Consider the following 12,149-nt stretch of genomic DNA (forward strand, 5'->3'; position numbering starts at 1 on the left):
GTGTAGAGCATTGGGAGCATGCCCGAGCCAGTGGTGGAGCCAGGGTGGTCTTCTAAGCTGAAGGTGAGGTCGGCTTGGCGCAGCCCAACTTGGGGGAGCCCCCGGGCGCTTGGAAGCGGCCCCAATCTGACGGAGGAACGGCTTGACGTGTCGATCTGAAGGCGGTGCTTGTGAGCCGCCTAGCAGGGCTGCGACTGCGTGGTGCGCCGGCACCGCGTAGCGAGCAGTGAAGAGGTCGCGGAGTTTCCCCCAGGACGCCACCGTGGATCCAGGGAGGTTGAGCAGCCAGGCGCGTGGCTCGCCAACGAGGGCCATGGGGAACCAGTTGGCCATGACCTTGTCGTCTCCCCCGGCCTCGAGGACGGCCTCCTTGTACACCAGTAGGAACGGCGTCGGGTCCGTCGCGCCGTCGTAGCGCGGCGGCATCTCCGGCCTGAACTTGGGTGGCCATCGCTCCCGTCGCAGGGCAGGGGCCGGGGCTCGGAGCCCCCTGGCCCCGTCGTCGACACCGGCCGCAGGAGCGGATGGCGGGGCACCCGCCATGGGGGCAAAGTGTGGCGGCGTGGGGCGTAGGCCGGTGGAGAGAAGCTACGGCGCACCCCTACCTGGCATGCCAAATGTCGGATCTGGGGTTCTTGCAAAACCTTAAGGTTCGAACTCTGGGGTGCGCGCAAAGTTCTTTCCTTCCTACCGATCCACGCCCTAGCTCGCTAAGATCTCACGGACGAACTCGACGAACTCACAACACGGAGAGACACGAGGTTTATACTGGTTCGGGCCACCATTGTGGTGTAATACCCTACTCCAGTGTGTGGTGGTGGATTGCCTCTTGGGCTGATGATGAACAGTACAAGGGGAAGAACAGCCTCCTTAAGTTGAGGTGTTCTTGTGCTCTGTGGACTGGTGGATCAGAACTCCTCCCCCCTCTGTGGTGGCTAGCCCTACTTATATAGGCCCTGGTCCTCTTCCCAAATATAGAGCGGGAAGGGAGCCAACAACAGCAGGCAAATTTGAAAGGGGACAGCTAGTACAAGCTATCCTGACAAAAGTGTTCTTCGCCTGCAAAAGGCTCTGGTGGTGACTGATGTCTACTACACAACCTTCTTCTTGTAGACGTTGTTGGGCCTCCAAGTGCAGAGGTTTGTAGGACAGTAGAAATTTCCCTCAAGTGGATGACCTAAGGTTTATCAATCCGTGGGAGGTGTAGGATGAAGATGGTCTCTCTCAAACAACCCTGCAACCAAATAACAAAGAGTCTCTTGTGTCCCCAACACACCCAATACAAAGGTAAATTGTATAGGTGCACTAGTTCGGAGAAGAGATGGTGATACAAGTGCAATATGGATGGTAGATATAGGTTTTTGTAATCTGAAAATATAAAAACAGCAAGGTAACTAATGATAAAAGTGAGCGTAAATGGTATTGCAATGCGTTGAAACAAGGCCTAGGGTTCATACTTTCACTAGTGCAAGTTCTCTCAACAATAATAACATAATTGGATCACATAACTATCCCTCAACATGCAACAAAGAGTCACTCCAAAGCCACTAATAGCGGAGAACAAACGAAGAGATTATGGTAGGGTACGAAACCACCTCAAAGTTATTCTTTCCGATCAATCCATTGGGCTATTCCTATAAGTGTCACAAACAGCCCTAGAGTTCGTAGTAAAATAACACCTTAAGACACACATCAACCAAAACCCTAATGTCACCTAGATACTCCAATGTCACCTCAAGTATCCGTGGGTATGATAATACGATATGCATCACACAATCTCAGATTCATCTATTCAACCAACACATAGAACCTCAAAGAGTGCCCCAAAGTTTCTACTGGAGAGTCAAGACAAAAACGTGTGCCAACCCCTATGCATAGGTTCATGGGCGGAACCCGCAAGTTGATCACCAAAACATACATCAAGTGAATCAATAGAATAACCCATTGTCACCACGGTTATCCCACGCAAGACATACATCAAGTGTTCTCAAATCATTAAAGACTCAATCTGATAAGATAACTTCAAAGGGAAAACTCAATCCATTACCAGAGAGTAGAGGGGAGAAACATCATAAGATCCAACTATAATAGCAAACCTCAAGATACATCAAGATCGTGCCAAATAAAGAACACGAGAGAGAGAGATCAAACACATAGCTACTGGTACATACCCTCAGCCCCGAGGGTGAACTACTCCCTCCTCGTCATGGAGAGCGCCGGGATGATGAAGATGGCCACCGGTGAGGGTTCCCCCCTCCGGCAGGGTGCCGGAACAGGGTCCCGATTGGTTTTTGGTGGCTACAGAGGCTTGCGGCGGCGGAACTCCCGATCTCTTCTGTTCCCCAATCGTTTTAGGGTATATTGGTATATATAGGAGGAAGAAATACGTCAGGGGAGCCACAAGGGGCCCACGAGGGTGGAGGGCGCGCCCAGGGGGTGGGCGCCCCCCTGCCTCGTGCCTTCCTCGTTGATTTCCTGACGTGCACTCCAAGTCCCCTGGATTGCTTCCGTTCCAAAAATAACTTTCCCGAAGGTTTCATTCCGTTTGGACTCCGTTTGATATTCCTTTTCTGCGAAACACAGAAACAAGGGAAAAAACAGAAACTGGCACTGGGCTCTGGGTTAATTAGTCCAAAAAATAATATAAAAGTGCATAGTAAAGCCCATTAAACATCCAAGATGGATAATATAATAGCATGAATACTTCATAAATTATAGATATGTTGGAGACGTATCAGCATCCCCAAGCTTAATTCCTGCTCGTCCTCGAGTAGGTGAATGATAAAAGAAAGAATTTATGAAGTGTGAATGCTAGCAAGTGCATAAGTTTGATCAATGATAATTTCAATCACCTTTTCTAGCATCATTATATGTTATAATAGTAGCTCAACTCATAGAACTTTGCATGATCAAGTAACAAACTATTCACATGTTAAAGTATAGATCATAAACTTTCTTGAGAACTAACAAACCGTGTTATTAGTCATCAAACAATTACAATTCATCTTATTTCCAGGAAGAGTCTATGTCAGAGCTTTGATTTAGCAAACTCCACATACTCAACTTTCATATAGTCTTCCATGATTGCTACCACTCAAAGCATATTTTTAGAACAAATAGCATCCATCGAACACAGAGAAAGATAGGGGCTTAATGTTTCGCCTCCCAACTTAATTATCATATAGATAATTGTCAACAGTAATAATTCATGATCAAATATATTTGAATGGCCATATATGCTCAGATCTTTCCATCACATGATGCTTGCCAACTAAAGAGTAGGTTGGAATGAGAAGGAATACTACTGACTCTTGCATAAAAGTAAAAGATAGGCCCTTCGCAGAGGGAAGCAGGGATTTGCAGAGGTGCCAGAGCTCGAAGCAAAAACAGAGATAAAAATAATTTTGAGAGGTATGCTTTCATTGTCAACATAACGACCAAGAGTTCCCAATATACTCCATACTAGATACATCATAAGCGGTTCCCACGCAGAAAGGTAAATTTTTTACTCCCCCTCCACCAACATTCACACTCCACGGCTTGTCCGAAACAACGGGTGCCGTCCAACTATCAACATTCCTGGGGGAGTTTTGTTTAAATTATTTGCGAATATGTTTTTGATCTTTTTATCATAGGACTGGGCATCCCAGTTACTAGCCATTTTCTCGTGAATGATAAGCGGAGTCCACTCATCGTGAGAATAACCTAGCTAGCATGGAAGATACTGACAGCCCCTTGTCGCTACATGAGCGATTCGGGCATACAAAACAAATTATTATTTGAAGGTTTAGAGTTTGGCACATGTAAATTTACTTGGAACGGCAGGTAAATACCGCATATAGGTAGATATGGTGGACACTCATGGAAGAAACTTGGTTCAAAGATTTGGATGCACAAGCAGTATTCCTGCTTAGTACAGATATTTTCTCTAGCAAAGGATTCTAAATAGCAAGCACCACATGTTAGAGGATCCATAACAATATAACTTCTACACAAATATACCCAAGCATAAATCATTATGTTGTCTTCCTTGTCCAACTTCAACTAATTTGCTCAGGTTTGAAAATAATTAATGGGGCTCACAATAATAGAAGATGTCCAAGATAGTATATTTATATGTGAAATCTCTCTTCCTTCAATATTCTTTCATGAATTGTTCAAGTGACCAATACAATGTTTGCTAACCTTCAAAAAATTTACCACCTCTACTTCTTATATGTGAAGTCATTACTCCCCATAGGAAAGGCATACGAAACATATATAATTTCAGATTTATGACATTCAAATAATTCAACCATTTACTCATAGGATATAAGTGAAGCACACGAGTAAATGACAAACTACTCCAAAAAGATATAAGTGAAGATCAATGAGTAGTTAAATAATTATGTAGCTATGTGAAGACTCTCTCCCATTTTAAAAATTTCAGATCTTTATACGTTATTCCAACAGCAATCAAAACAAAATAAAATGATATGACGCTCCAAGCAAAAAAAAATATCATGTGGTGAATAAAAATATAGCTCCAAGTAAAGTTACCGATGAACGAAGACGAAAGAGCGGATGCCTACCGGGGCATCCCCAAGCTTAGGCTCTTGGTTATCCTTGAATATTACCTTGGGGTGCCTTGGGCATCCCCAAGCTTAGGCTCTTGCCATTCCTTATTCCATAGTCCATCGAATCTTTACCCAAAACTTGAAAACTTCACAACACAAAACTTAACAGAAAACTCGTAAGCTCCGTTAGCGAAAGAAAACAAAACACCACTTCAAGATACTGTAATGAACTCATTATTTATTTGTATTGGTGTTAAACCTACTGTATTCCAACTTCTCTATGGTTTATGAACTATTTTACTAGCCATAGATTCATCAAAATAAGCAAACAACACACGAAAAACAGAATCTGTCAAAAACAGAACAGTCTGTAGTAATCCGTAACTAAGGCAAACTTCTGGAACTCCAAAAATTCTACCAAAATAGGACGACCTATAAAATTTGTTTATTGATTTGCTGCAATTGGAATCAATATTTTATCACGTTCCGGTGATTTTAAACAATTGTTTTCATGAACAGAAAGTTTCTGGAATTTTCAGCAAGATCAAATAACTATCATCCAAGAAGATCCTATAGGTCTTACTTGGCACAAACACTAATTAAAACACAAAACCACATCTAAACAGAAGCTAAATGGATTATTAATTCCTAAACAGAACCAAAAAGCAAGAAACTAAATAAAATTGGGTTGCCTCCCAACAAGCGCTATCGTTTAACGCCCCTAGCTAGGCATGATGATTTCAATGATGCTCACATAAAAGATAAGAATTGAAACATAAAGAGAGCACGATGAAGAATATGGCTAGCACATTTAAGTCTAACCGACTTCCTATGCATAGGGATTTTGTGAGCAAACAACTTATGGGAACAATAATCAACTACCATAGGAAGGCAAAACAAGCATAACTTCAAAACTTTAAGCACATAGAGAGGAAACTTGATATTATTGCAATTCCTACAAGCATAAATTCCTGCCTCATAACAATTTTAAGTAGTATCATGAATGAATTCAACAATATAACCAGCACCTAAAGCATTCTTTTCATGATCTACAAGCATAGATTTTTTACTACTCTCCACATAAGCAAAATTCTTCTCATTCGAATAGTGGGAGTTTCATAAGAGACTTGAATACTATAAATTGTTTCCACATTAAAAGAGTAATGTTCAGAAAAAGGGTAATCATAATCATGACAAGTTTCATAAATATAATCATCACTACTTTTTATAGAATAAGTTTCATCACAATAATCATCATAAGTAGCAACTTTGTTCTCATCATAATCAATTGAAACCTCTTCCGAAATAGTGGATACATCACTAAATAAAGTCATGACCTCTCCAAATCCACATTCATAAATATCATAAGATTCAACATCCTCCAAAATTGTGGGATCATTACTTCCTAAAGTTGACACTCTTCCAAACCCACTTTCATCAATATAATCATCATAGGTAGGAGGCATGCTATCATCATAACAACTTTGCATATCAAAACTTGGGAGGCTAAAAATATAATCTTCATTAAACGTAGGATCCCCAAGCTTGGGACAAACATTAATTTCAGCGAATATATTCTCAAATATGTCATTCTCATCAAACATAGCTTCCCCAAGCTTGGGCCTTCTCATATCATAAGCATAATCACTCTCATCATTAATAGTATGGATAGCACCAATAGTATAGCAATTATCATATTCTTCCAAGCAAGTGCCAAAAAGATTTTCAAGATCATAAGAAGTATTATTATCTTCCCAATCATAATCATCACAACAAGCAATAGGCATAACGAGATCATCATCAAGTGTATCATCTTCCACAATTATTTTTGATTCATTTTCATGAGGCACAACAATAATAGGAGCAACATTCTTTGGGAGAGATGTCTTTTTACCTCTCTTCCTTTTTCTTTTCTTCTTCTTCACCACATCATGTGTGGGTTCAATCCTCTTTTTGGAGCTCCTTATTAATGAGATTGGTTGAATAGAAGGCTCCTCCTCGTTACCTTCAAGCACTAACGTCCCCGGCAACGGCGCCAGAAAAGAGCTTGATGTCTACTACACAACCTTCTTCTTGTAGACGTTGTTGGGCCTCCAAGTGCAGAGGTTTGTAGGACAGTAGCAAATTTCCCTCAAGTGGATGACCTAAGGTTTATCAATCCGTGGGAGGTGTAGGATGAAGATGGTCTCTCTCAAACAACCCTGCAACCAAATAACAAAGAGTCTCTTGTGTCCCCAACACACCCAATACATTGGTAAATTTTATAGGTGCACTAGTTCAGCGAAGAGATGGTGATACAAGTGCAATATGGATGGTAGATATAGGTTTTTGTGATCTCAAAATATAAAAACAGCAAGGTAACTAATGACAAAAGTGAGCGTAAACGGTATTGCAATGCGTTGAAACAAGGCCTAGGGTTCATACTTTCACTAGTGCAAGTTCTCTCAACAATAATAACATAATTGGATCACATAACTATCCCTCAACATGCAACAAAGAGTCACTCCAAAGCCACTAATAGCGGAGACCAAACGAAGAGATTATGGTAGGGTACGAAACCACCTCAAAGTTATTCTTTCCGATCAATCCATTGGGCTATTCCTATAAGTGTCACAAACAGCCCTAGAGTTCGTAGTAAAATAACACCTTAAGACACACATCAACCAAAACCCTAATGTCACCTAGATACTCCAATGTCACCTCAAGTATCTGTGGGTATGATTATACGATATGCATCACACTATCTCAGATTCATCTATTCAACCAACACATAGAACCTCAAAGAGTGCCCCATAGTTTCTACCGGAGAGTCAAGACGAAAACGTGTGCCAACCCCTATGCATAGGTTCATGGGCGGAACACACAGGTTGATCACCAAAACATACATCAAGTGAATCAATAGAATAACCCATTGTCACCATGGTTGTCCCACGCAAGACATACATCAAGTGTTCTCAAATCATTAAAGACTCAATCCGATAAGATAACTTCAAAGGGAAAACTCAATCCATACAAGAGAGTAGAGGGGGAGAAACATCATAAGATCCAACTATAATAGCAAAGCTCGTGATACATCAAGATCGTGCCAAATCAAGAACACGAGAGAGACATCAAACACATAGCTACTGGTACATACCCTCAGCCCCGAGGGTGAACTACTCCCTCCTCGTCATGGAGTTTGCCGGGATGATGAAGATGGCCACCGGTGAGGGTTCCCCCCTCCAGCAGGGTGCCGGAACAGGGTCCCCATTGGTTTTTGGTGGCTACAGAGGCTTGCGGCGGCGGAACTGTCGATCTGTTCTGTTCCCCGATCATTTTAGGGTATATTGGTATAAATAGGAGGAAGAAATACGTCAGGGGAGCCATGAGGGGCCCACGAGGGTGGAGGGCGCGCCCAGGGGGGTGGGCGCGCCCCCCTGCCTCGTGCCTTCCTCGTTGATTCCCTGACGTGCACTCCAAGTCCCCTGGATTGCTTCCGTTCCAAAAATAACTTTCCCGAAGGTTTCATTCCGTTTGGACTCCGTTTGTATTCCTTTTCTGCGAAACACTGAAACAAGGGAAAAAACAGAAACTGGCACTGGGATCTGGGTTAATAAGTTAGTCCAAAAAATAATATAGAAGTGCATAGTAAAGCCCATTAAACATCAAAGATGGATAATATAATAGCATGAATACTTCATAAATTATAGATACGTTGGAGACATATCAGTGACGCCATCTTGGGCTCCATGGTGACGTCCGTCTTGCCGTCCCGCTGGTCTTTGTCTTGTTGCACCGATATGGAAACCTTTGCCTGATGCCTCGGTACTCCGCGCCTGCGCCTGCCTCCTTAGCACCAAAGAGGAAACAAGGACGCTACTCGCGCTGGCGCCCGCCTGGTGTCGATCATCATGGCTCACGTCACGAGAGCCTCATGAGGTTTGCCCCACCTTGATATCTCCGCTCCTCGCGAGGTAGCCTGGAGAGGCCGCTCCTGAGGAGGTCTTGCGTCGTCTGCCTCGCGAGGCTTGGCTCCTCGCGAAGGTCTTGATTTCCTTGTTGATGAAAATGGGCCATACATGCCCGCTAGCATAGCCACGCCGTGGGCCGCAGGCAGGCAAGTCTGGGGACCCCCATTCCCAGAACGTCGACACATTTTCCTCTATTGCACATCCCAGAAGCAATGGACAAGCTGAGAGGGCGAACGCTGAAGTGCTACGCGGACTCAAGACGAGAACATTTGATAAGCTGCAGAAGTGCAGCAGGCAATGGATCGATGAGCTGCCGGTGGTTCTTTGGTCCCTCAGAATGACACCAAATCAAGCTACCGGGCAGGCTCCCTTCTCCCTAGTCTATGGCTCAGAAGCAGTTATCCCCACGGAACTCATTTACGGGGCACCTTGAGTACTTGCGTACGATGAAGTAGCGCAGGAACAACATCGACGTGACGATGTTGTGCTTCTCGAGGAGAACCGTCTCCGGGCTGCTACGCGTGCTACACGCTACCAGCAAGCCCCGCGCCGCTATCATGGCCGCAGGGTTCATACCCGGTGTTTTGAGGAAGGTGACCTTGTCCTCAGACGCGTTTAGTCCGCCAAGGGTACAAACAAGTTGACGCCGAACTGGGAAGGCCCTTACCAGGTGGTATGAGTACCAGACCTAGCGCAGTCCATCTGGAGACTTGAGATGGCATTTGATTGCAAAACTCATGGAATATTGAGGATCTCCGCAAGTTCTACCCGTAAGGCGCGGCTGTCGGACCCTGCCCGGCAGCCACCCTTTTTTACAGGCCTTGCCTCAGTTGCATGTAACCCCTTCTACAAAGCCAGGTGCAGACCCTGAGCAACAAAGAAATAAACGAAGCGCTGGGGGGCCCTCGACAAGTTGCATGCATGCATAAGCATATGATACGTCTCCAACGTATCTATAATTTTTGATTGTTCCATGCTATTATATTATCTATCTTGGATGTTTTATATGCTATTTTATATGATTTTTGGGACTAACCTATTAACCTAGAGCCATGTGCCAGTTTCTGTTCTTTCCTTGTTTTTGGGTTTCGCAGAAAAGGAATATCAAATGGAGTCCAATTGACCTGAAAATCTACGGAGATTATTTGGGAAAATATAAAAAATACTAGAACAAAATGATACCGGAGAAGAGCCCCGAGGCCACCACAAGGGTGGAGGGCGTACCCACCCCCTAGGGCGCGCCCACTGACTTTGTGGCTGCCTCGTGGGTCCCCCTGACTTGTTCTCGACGCCAACACCTCTTATATATCCCCAAACCTCCAGAATAGAACCTAGATCGGGAGTTCCGCCACCACAAGCCTCTGTAGCCATGAAAAACCAATCGGGAGCCCGTTCCGGCACCCTGCCGGAGGGGAAATCATCACTGGTGGCCATCTTCATCATCCCGGAGCTCTCCGTGACGAGGAGGGAGTAGTTCACCCTCGGGGCTAAGGGTATGTGTTGGGGAACGTAGTAATTACAAAAAAATTCCTACGCACACGCAAAATCACGGTGATGCATAGCAACGAGAGGGGAGGGTGTTGTCCACGTACCCTTGTAGACCGAAAGCGGAAGCGTTAGCACAACGCGGTTGATGTAGTCGTACGTCTTCCCGATCCGACCGATCAAGTACCGAACGCACGGCACCTCCGAGTTCAGCACATGTTCAGCTCGATGACGTCCCTCGAACTCCGATCCAGCCGAGCTTTGAGGGAGAGTTCCGTCAGCACGACGGCGTGGTGACGATGATGATGTTCTACTGACGCAGGGCTTCGCCTAAGCACCGCTATGATATTATCGAGGTGGATTATGGTGGAGGGGGGCACCGCACATAGCTAAGAGATCAAGAGATCAATTGTTGTGTCTCCAAGGGGTGCCCCCCTCCCCGTATATAAAGGAGTGGAGGAGGGGGAGGGCCGGCCCTCTCTATGGCGCGCCCTAGGAGGAGTCCTACTCCCACCGGGAGTAGGATTCCCCCCCCCCTTCTAAGTAGTAGGAGTAGGAGTCAAGGAAAGGGAAGAGGGAAGAGAAGGAAGGAGGGGGCGCCGCCCCTCCCCCTAGTCTAATAAGGCCCATATATTTCTTCCCCCGTATTCCCGTAACTCCCTGGTACTACGAAAAATACCCGAATCACTCGGAACCTTTCCGATGTCCGAATATAGTCGTCCAATATATCGATCTTTACGTCTCGACTATTTCGAGACTCCTCGTCATTTCCCCGATCTCATCCGGGACTCCGAACTACCTTCGGTACATCAAAACACATAAACTCATAATCTAACCGTCATCGAACTTTAAGCGTGCGGACCCTACGGATTCAAGAATAATGTAGACATGACCGAGACACGTATCCGGTCAATAACCAATAGCGGCACCTGGATGCTCATATTGGCTCCCACATATTCTACGAAGATCTTTATCGGTCAGACCGCATAACAACATACGTTGTTCCCTTTGTCATCGGTATGTTATTTGCCCAAGATTCGATCGTCAGTATCTCAATACCTAGTTCAATCTCTTTACCGGCAAGTCTCCTTACTCGTTCCGTAATACATCATCCCGCAACAAACTCATTAGTTGCAATGCTTGCAAGGATTAAGTGATGTGCATTACCGAGATGGCCCAGAGATACCTCTCCGACAATCGGAGTGACAAATCCTAATCTCGAAATACCGCAACCCAACAAGTACCTTCGGAGACACCTGTAGAGCACCTTTATAATCACCCAGTTACGTTGTGACATTTGGTAGCACACAAAGTGTTCCTCCAGTAAACGGGTGTTGCATAATCTCATAGTCATAGGAACATGTATAAGTCATGAAGAAAGCAATAGCAACATACTAAACGATCAAGTGCTAAGCTAACGGAATGGGTCAAGTCAATCACATCATTCTCCTAATGACGTGATCCCGTTAATCAAATGACAACTCATGTCCATGGCTAGGAAACCCAACCATCTTCAATTAACGAGCTAGTCAAGTAGAGGCATACTAGTGACACTCTGTTTGTCTATGTATTCACACATGTATTATGTTTCCGGTTAATACAATTCTAGCATGAATAATAAACATTTATCATGAAATAAGGAAATAAATAATAACTTTATTATTGCCTCTAGGGCATATTTCCTTCAGTCTCCCACTTGCACTAGAGTCAATAATCTAGATTACATCGCCATGTGATTTAACATCAATAGTTCACATCACCATGTGATTAACACCCATAGTCCACATCGTTATGTGACCAACACCCAAAGGGTTTACTAGTCAATGATCTAGTTCACATCGCTATGTGATTATCACCCAAAGAGTACTAAGGTGTGATCATGTTTTGCTTGTGAGAGAAGTTTAGTCAACGGGTCTGCCACATTCAGATCCGTATGTATTTTGCAAATTTCTATGTTAACAATGCTCTGCATAGAGCTACTCTAGCTAATTGCTCCCACTTTCAATATGTATCCAGATTGAGACTTAGAGTCATCTGGATCAGTGTCAAAACTTGCATCGGCGTAACTCTTTATGATGAACTCTTTATCACCTCCATAACTGAGAAATATTTCCTTATTCCACTAAGGATAATTTGACTGCTGTCAAGTGATCTACTC

The sequence above is a fragment of the Aegilops tauschii genome, chromosome 7 (assembly GCF_002575655.3).
Source record: "Aegilops tauschii subsp. strangulata cultivar AL8/78 chromosome 7, Aet v6.0, whole genome shotgun sequence".
NCBI lineage: Eukaryota > Viridiplantae > Streptophyta > Magnoliopsida > Poales > Poaceae > Aegilops > Aegilops tauschii.